This window comes from Macrotis lagotis, chromosome 1 (assembly GCF_037893015.1).
Source record: "Macrotis lagotis isolate mMagLag1 chromosome 1, bilby.v1.9.chrom.fasta, whole genome shotgun sequence".
In the NCBI taxonomy this organism is placed as follows: Eukaryota; Metazoa; Chordata; class Mammalia; order Peramelemorphia; family Peramelidae; genus Macrotis; species Macrotis lagotis.
In genome coordinates, this window is record NC_133658.1 from 484,550,669 (window position 1) to 484,558,689 (window position 8,021).

At 33.3% G+C, this 8,021-nt stretch overlaps 1 long non-coding RNA gene across 1 annotated transcript in view; it reads right to left on the reverse strand.

Moving 5' to 3' along the window:
- LOC141520198 (uncharacterized) overlaps positions 1-5,203 on the reverse strand; it is a 31,301-nt gene extending 26,098 nt beyond the window's left edge. The window contains exon 1 of the long non-coding RNA XR_012477557.1: positions 4,791-5,203. This is a non-coding gene — a long non-coding RNA (uncharacterized LOC141520198). The remainder of the gene's footprint in view (positions 1-4,790) is intronic.
- Positions 5,204-8,021: the final 2,818 nt, after the last annotated feature.

The following is an 8,021-nucleotide window of genomic DNA, read 5'->3' on the forward strand; positions in this document are numbered from 1 at the left end:
GGAAATAAGTTTCAGCAGTTACCTTCAAATAGGAGAAATGATGTATGTTCAAAGAAAAAAATAAAATAACCAAGTTGAAAAATAAAGACTATAGACTAGGGAACACAAACTAATCAAACCCTGAGTTATAAACAGGTGTTGTACAGCCTTCATTTTTGAAGAGGATCAATGACATCACTGGGTGATGTCTTGACTAGTGTGTGAATTGGATTAAAGTGAGACAGAATTGCACAAAGTCATCAGCCTCACTCTCTCTCTCTCTCTCTCTCTCTCTCTCTCAGAGCTATAGACCAGTGGCAGTACAAAAGTCAATACAACTGGTGATAGTCGGACATTTTGTCACACAGTGCCTATACAAACAGGAAGATCTTTGAAGTTGCCATTTGACCCAAGTTGTATTGTAGGTAGTAATATATCTAAGCTCTTCCCAAAATTTAATTATTATTTTTCTTGCCAGAGAAAGTCGTCTGCTGTTTCAGTCCCAGTGCAATAGACTCTGAATTCTTAAGTATCTTTAGAATCTTTCTCTCAGATTTGACTCTGCTACTTCTCCTCTAGAATCCAACGCCCTTTCCACAGCAATTTTCATCCATCAGCCAGCAGTTTTCTAAACTTGGGAATCATTTTCCCTTTGCTTTATCATCTACCATTTGACACTCAAAAGAATCATATATCACTACTTATTCCTTATACAATTAATTTAAATGAATTAAGGAGATGGATTACATTTATACCACTTTTCAACATCAATACATTATAACAGTTTCTTACTAATTTTATTGGCTGTGTTAATCCATATATTACTGATGCCAAACTTCTCTAGTTTAAAAGTTCATAGAATCTCCTTTTCTCCTCCTTTGGGGCTGATCTTTATCTTACCAAGGGAGAAGCACTGAGAAGAAGAAAACACCTAAGGCATCCATTTGTATAAAATCAAATTAATGTGGAAAAGTTGAAAAAAATTCAGTTTTGTACTATAATAACTTGAATAACTATCAAGCATTATTGTCTCATATATGCAGGCTACTAAGGAAGTAGAAAGTTAAAGGACATTAGATCTAGAAGGGTTAAAGTTTGCAAAACTACTCAGTGGAAAATATCAAGAATAGGGTCACCTTCTGATACATTTTCCAGGATTCTCTCTATCTACAGGTAGCTAAGTAGTACAACAAATAGAGGACTCCATCTACAGTCAGGAAGACCTGAGTTCAAATATGGCTTCGGATACTTACTAGCTGTGTAACCCCAGGCAAATTTTAAACTTGTTTGCTTCAGTTTTCTCATCTATAACATGAGCTGGAGAAGGAAATAGGGTCATAAAAAGTCAGACACTACTAAACAACAAGTATTATCTTCTTCTTTATTAAAAGGTGAACTCTTTGAGAGAAAAGGATGCTTATACCTTTCTTTGTATCCCTTGCACAATATAAGGCTTAAAAAAATGTTTGTTGAAAGACACAGCAGCAAAAAAATAGAGAAATTCCATCTAAAATAACTATAGACAACATAAAGCATTGAGAGTCTACTTGCCAAGGCTTCTCAGAAACTATATAAAACACTTCACACAGATGTTAATTGCTCACAGTGAGGCTGAGCTAATAAAATAAAAATTCTACCCAAATTAAAATGCTTATTTAGTGTCATACTAATCAAACTTCCAAAAATTACTTTGTTTAGATAGAAAAAATAGTAACTAAATTTATCTGGAGTAACAAATGGTCAAGAATATCTAGGGAATTAATGAAAAAAAAATGCAGAGGCAGGTGGCCTAGCCATACCAGATCTAAAATTATATTACAAAGTATCAGTCATCAAATCTGTTTGATAATAGCTAAGAAATACAGTAGTAGATCAGTGGAATAGATTAGGTGTGAAAGTAATTGTAATAAATGACTATAGTAATATAGTCAATATCCCAAAACTTCTGGGATAAGATCACTCTTTGATAAAAATTGCTGGAAAATTTGGAAGATAGTATGGCTGAAATAAGGTATAGACCAAAATCTCATATCCTATATCAAGATGAAGTTAAAATAGGACAGAATTTAAACATAAAAGGTAGTATCATAAATCAATTAGAAGAAATAATAGTTTACCTGTCAGATCTATGAAAAGGGAAACAGTCCATGAACAAAGAAGAGATAGAGAACATTATAAAATATGAAGTGGATAATTTTAATTACAATAAATTTAAAAGTTTTTGTACAAATAAAACCAATGTAACAAAAATTAAAAGGAAGGCAGTTAAGTTGGGAAAAAATTTTACAGCTAGTATTTCTGACAAAGGACTCATTTCTAAAATATATAGAGAACTCAGTCAAATTTATAGGAATACAAGTCATTCCCCAAAAGATAAGTGGTCAAAGGATATAAAAAAGGCAATTTCAGATGAAGAAATTAAAGCTATCAAGACTAATATGAAAAAATGCTCTAAATTGATTAGATAATGCATTAGATAAATGAAAATTAAAATAACTCTGAGGTACCACCTCCCACCTATCAGATTGCTAATATGATTTAAAAGGAAAATGATCAATGGTGGAGGAAATATGGGGAAATTAGGGCACTAATGCATTGTTAGTGAAATTAAGAACTAAGCCAAACCTTCTAGAGAGCAATTTGGGATTACACCCAAAGCAAAGGACCAGAAAACTGTACATACCTTTTGATACAGCAATACCACTACTAGATCTGTATTCCAAAGAGATCACAAAAAAAGGGTAAAAATCCCTCATATACAAAAACATTTATAGCAGCTCTTATCATATTGGCAATGAATTGGGGAATGGATAAACAAATTGTAGTATATAAATGTGATGGAACACTATTGTTTTTAAGAAATCGTGAGGAGGGGCAGCTAGGTGCTACAGTAGATAGAGCACCAGTCCTGGAGTCAGGAGGACCTAAGTTCAAATCTGGCCTCAGACACTTAATAATCACCTAGTTGTGTGGCCTTGGACAAGTCATTTAACCCCATTGCCTTGCAAAAACCTTAAAAAAAAAGAAAGAAAGAAAAATCATGAGGGATAGACTTCAGAAAAGCCTGGAAAGACTTGCATAAACTGATGCAGAGTAAAGTGAGCAATACCAGAAGAACATTACACATAGTAACAGCAACATTAGTGATGATTAACTATGATGGATTTGTTCATTCCAGCAGTACAGTAATCAAATACAATTTATTATTTTTCATCATATAAATATTTTATTTGTTTCTCCAACTACAATGGTAGTTTTTACTAGTCTTTTTTTTAAACTTTTGAGTTTTATAATTTTTCTCCCTCTCTCCCTTCCCTCTTCTCTGCCCCCAACAGAAAGCAATTTGATATAGACTACATTTGTAACCATGCTAAACATAGATTGAAACTGAGATGATCTTCAATTTATCCAGATAAATACTTAGTTCATACACAGTTTTCTGTATTTTGTCTATCCCTGCTTTCTCCCTAGATTGTGAGGTCCTTGAAGGACTGTTCTTGACTTTCTTTGTATCTCTCTCCAACCTTAGTATAATGTAGGGTACATAAAAGTGACTAATATTTAAATACTTGTTGACTTGACTTGTGCTAAACAGGGAGGGAACCTTTGAGGGGAGTGATAGGAATATTAGATAAGCTGTGACTATTGACCTCCTGGAGCTTGCTATTCGTGAGAGAAGAATCAGATCCAGAGGAATAAAGAAAACATTAAAGATAATAAAATTACATAATACATAAGATAACTTTTAAAAATTGAAGATAATAAGCTTTGGTCTGCATACTTCACAGTTCCTTTTCTGGAAATGGATGGTATTTTTCTATCACATGTCCCCTAAAATTGTCTTTGATAATGTACTGCTGAAATGAAAAGTTCATCATGGCTGATCATCACCCCACATTGCTGTTACTGTGCACAATGTTCTTCTGGTTCTGTTCATTTCACTCAGTATTAATTCATCTAAGTCTTTCCAGGCTTTTCTGAAATTCTGTCCTTCATGATTTCTTCTAGAACAATAGTGTTCCATATACCACAATTTGTTCAACCATTCCCTAATTGATGGGCATCTTCTCAATTTCCAATCAAAGATAATTAATTCTAAAATACTTGTAATAGAAAATACCATCCATATCTAGAGAAGGAATTGTGGAGTTTAAATGCAGACCAAAGCTTATCTTCAATTCCTAAAAGTTACCTTATCTATTATATCTTTTTTTCTCTATAATTTTTTTCCATTTTTTATTTTATTCTTCTTTCACAACATGATTAATATGTATCAATGTTTAGTATGGTACATATATATATACATATATTCATATATATTTATATTATATATCCTATATTAGATTGCTTTCTGTCAGGGTGGAGGGGGAGGAAAGTGAGGGAAGGAGAAAGACGTAAAATCCAAAACCTTGCAAAAAAAAGATTGTTGAAAACTACTGTTGCATGTAGCTGGAAAAATAAACTAATTAATGAAAAAAGAAATCCCTGAACTTCTCCTGTCCTACCATAATCAAGCAAACATTAAGCATTTATTAAGCACTTGGAAAAAATGTTTGTTGATTGACTGATAGAAATAAATTTTACCTGGAGCAGAGTGTTGTGCTTACGGATAGTAAGACACAGACTTGCTCAAATATAGCTGGTCAAGTAGTGTAGAACCTCAGCAGTTTTATCTGGGGCTCTATTTTGAATTCTTGAGTTTGGGATTGAAGTAATGAAAGTAGTATATTTTAATTTACCAATTAAAAACACATTTATTTAGCAAATGCTATCATAGAGCAATGGGAATTTCCACTCCATAGTCACAATACCTGGAATTCTCTGACTCCTAGGCTCTCCTGCTCTTTTCCTTGAAGTCTTAATTGAAATTCCATCTTCTGCAAGAAACATTCGCCAGTCTCTCTCAATAGTAGTATCTTCTGAGACGATCTTCAATTTAACCAGATAAATACTTAGTCCATACACCGTTTTCTGTATTTTGTCTCTCCCCACTTTTTCTTTAGACTGTGAGTTTCTTGAAGGCAGGGACTGTTTTCCACTTTCTTTGATTCTCTCTCCAACCTTAGTATAATGTAGGATACATAAAAGTGACTAATATTTAAATGCTTGTTGACTTCTGCTAAACAGGGCAAGAATCTTTGAGAGGAGTGATACAAATATTAGATAAGCTGTAACTATTCTCCTCCTGGAGCTTGCCATTTATTATATAATGCTATGATACATAGTTAAAAGATCATAGAACTGTAGATTTCAAGCTGTAAGGGAACTAAAGTCAACTTTTCCATCCTTTTTATTAAACATTTGTGGAAAACCAAGGCCCCTTGAGAATGATTTGCCCATGATTATACAGAGTGGGAAGAATACAATAGAAATACATTAGAAATATATGAGAGGGGCGGCTAGGTGGTGCAGTGGATAGAGCACTGGCCCTAGAGTCAGGAGTACCTGAGTGTAATCCTATCTCAGACACTTAATTACCTAGCTGTGTGGCCTTAGGCAAGCCATGTAACCCCATTTGCCTTGCAAAAACCTAAAAAAAATATGAGAAAACATTCAGTACCATGTGAATGTCAGAATTGGGGGAAGGCCATTAATGACTAGGGAGATTAGAGAAGACTTCCTTCCAGGATTTGATAGTTATTTTGGATTTTAGAGAATAAGTGGGAGCTGAACAGATGGAAAGGGGAGAAAGGTAGGAGGATATTCAATATTCATGAATTATGAACAAAGGCACAAAGATGAACAGTACATGGAATGAAAGCAAATATTCCAGTTTCACAGGAACATTAAGTGCATGAAAAATAGTACTATGAAATCAGGCCAGAAATATAGAGTAGCAAGGCAAATCAATGAAGAACTCTGAAAGAAGACACATATAATCTGATCTAAAAATAAGGAAAATAATTTTGGTAGAGTTGTAAACTAGTCCAACCCTAATGGAGAACAATTTTGAACTACTATCAAAGACTACAAAACTGAAAACCCTTTGAATCAATAATACCACTAATAATTAAGTGAGATGATGGGAGAGTGGAAACAGAAAATAGGAGGCTTTATTGCTTTATTCCAGGTGGGAACTGGGGGGTAGGGTGGGGTGAGGTGGGGTTGGGGCATAAGATATCTGTATTTGGGTAATGGCAATGATTACATAAAGGAGAAAATGGATAAAAGAAATATTTTGGAGAGAGAGACACAAATAATTGAGATACAAGAAAGAGGAAAAGGTCTATATTATAGCAATGGTCCCAAAAGGAGAAATGGAGTAAATGGTGGCATCCTGCACAACCTTATATTCTAACAGAAGAAACAATATGTACATATAAAGGTAGAAGTCCATAAGGAACAGTAGGCTTATGGAAAGTGAACTATAATATTTCATTGTTGAACATATTGAATTTTAAGTGGCAGAAACATATATCGGGAAGAGAACAAATTGATCTGGCAGCAGTGAGATGATTAATTTCTTCCAAGGTTCCCCTGAACCTCTCCTGCTCTACCATAATATAGGTACCCCCTATATTGTTCCATTCCCCACCACTATCCACATGAGTTAAATTCATGCTTCCCCCCCCAAAAAAAAGGTTCATATTTTCTAAAAGATGATGAAGCTTTCCCCAGAATTGATTAGCCACTGCCATCCTTCATTCAGCTTCCTGGTCTCCTAAGAGTATAAAATGCCACACATTTCCAACTTTAAATTTCTTGAGTTTCCACAAAGAGGTAAGTGAGGCCATATCTGAGAAATCTGAAGTTAAACAATATCTTATCCTGCTGATGACCTTTCTATGCTGTAACTAAGTAAACCTCTTTTGTTATACTCTACCAATACATCATTTCATCCCAATAGTAAAACTAAATTAATTAGGTATTAACAGAATAGAATGTACTGAATCTAGGAAAGACTTGTGGAGTAGAATATGTGATTAGAGGCCATTACCATAATCCAAAGGATGAGAGAAAAGACATAATCCACAAATGAAGAACAATATTATGAGAAATATGATTCAAGGTGGATAGAGAAGAAAAGAAAATAAGTTTGGATAATTTCTAGAATTTAAGATTTAGTCATCAGGAACTGACACTTCTTAACTACCATTCATATCTCATATATGAGAGAATTCTTAAATGTTCCTTCCATTGAAATTGTGATTTTCCTTTTTAAAATTATTTTTACATATTTATTATTTGCCAAATACATATAAAACATTTTGACATTTAAAAAATTTTTGAGTTCCAAATTGTCTCCTATTCTCTCCTTCCTTCTTGAGAAGACAATTTGATATCAATTATACATAACGATCATGCCATACATTTCCATAACAGTCATGCTGCAAAAGAAAATGCCAACAAAATGAAAAATAAAAATAAAGTTAAAAAGTGTATTTCAATCTGCATTCAGAGTTTATCAGTTCTCTTTCTGGAAGTGTATTACATCATAAGTTCTTTGGAATTGTCTTGCATTTTTGATCAAAGTAGCTAAGACTTACACAATTGATCATCATAAAAATACTGCTCTTACTGGGTACAGTATTCTGTTGGTTCTGCTCTTCATTTTGTATCCATTCATATAAGTCTTATCAGGTTTATTTTTTAAACCATCCTGCTCATCACTTCTTGGAGCATAATAATATTTCATCAAAATCATATACCAGAACTTATTCAGTCATTCTCCAATTGATGAGCATTCTTTTAATTTCCCATTCTTAACTACCACAAAACAAACAAAACTGCTATAAATACTTTTGCTCTTATAAAGTCCTATTTTGAGGCATACTGACTTAATAGTGGTATTATTGATTCAAAGGGTATTCAGTTTTGTAGTTCTTTGATAGTAATTCAGAATTGTTGGATTATCTTACAACTCTACCAACATTAATGTCCCAGTTTTCCCACATTTCCTTTAATATGTATCATTTTCCTTTTTTGTCATGTTTTCAAATCTGATAAGTGTGAGATAGTATCTCAGAATTGTTTTCATTTGCATTTCTACAATTAGTAGTGATTTAGAGCATTTTTTAACCTGATTACTAATAGTTTTGATT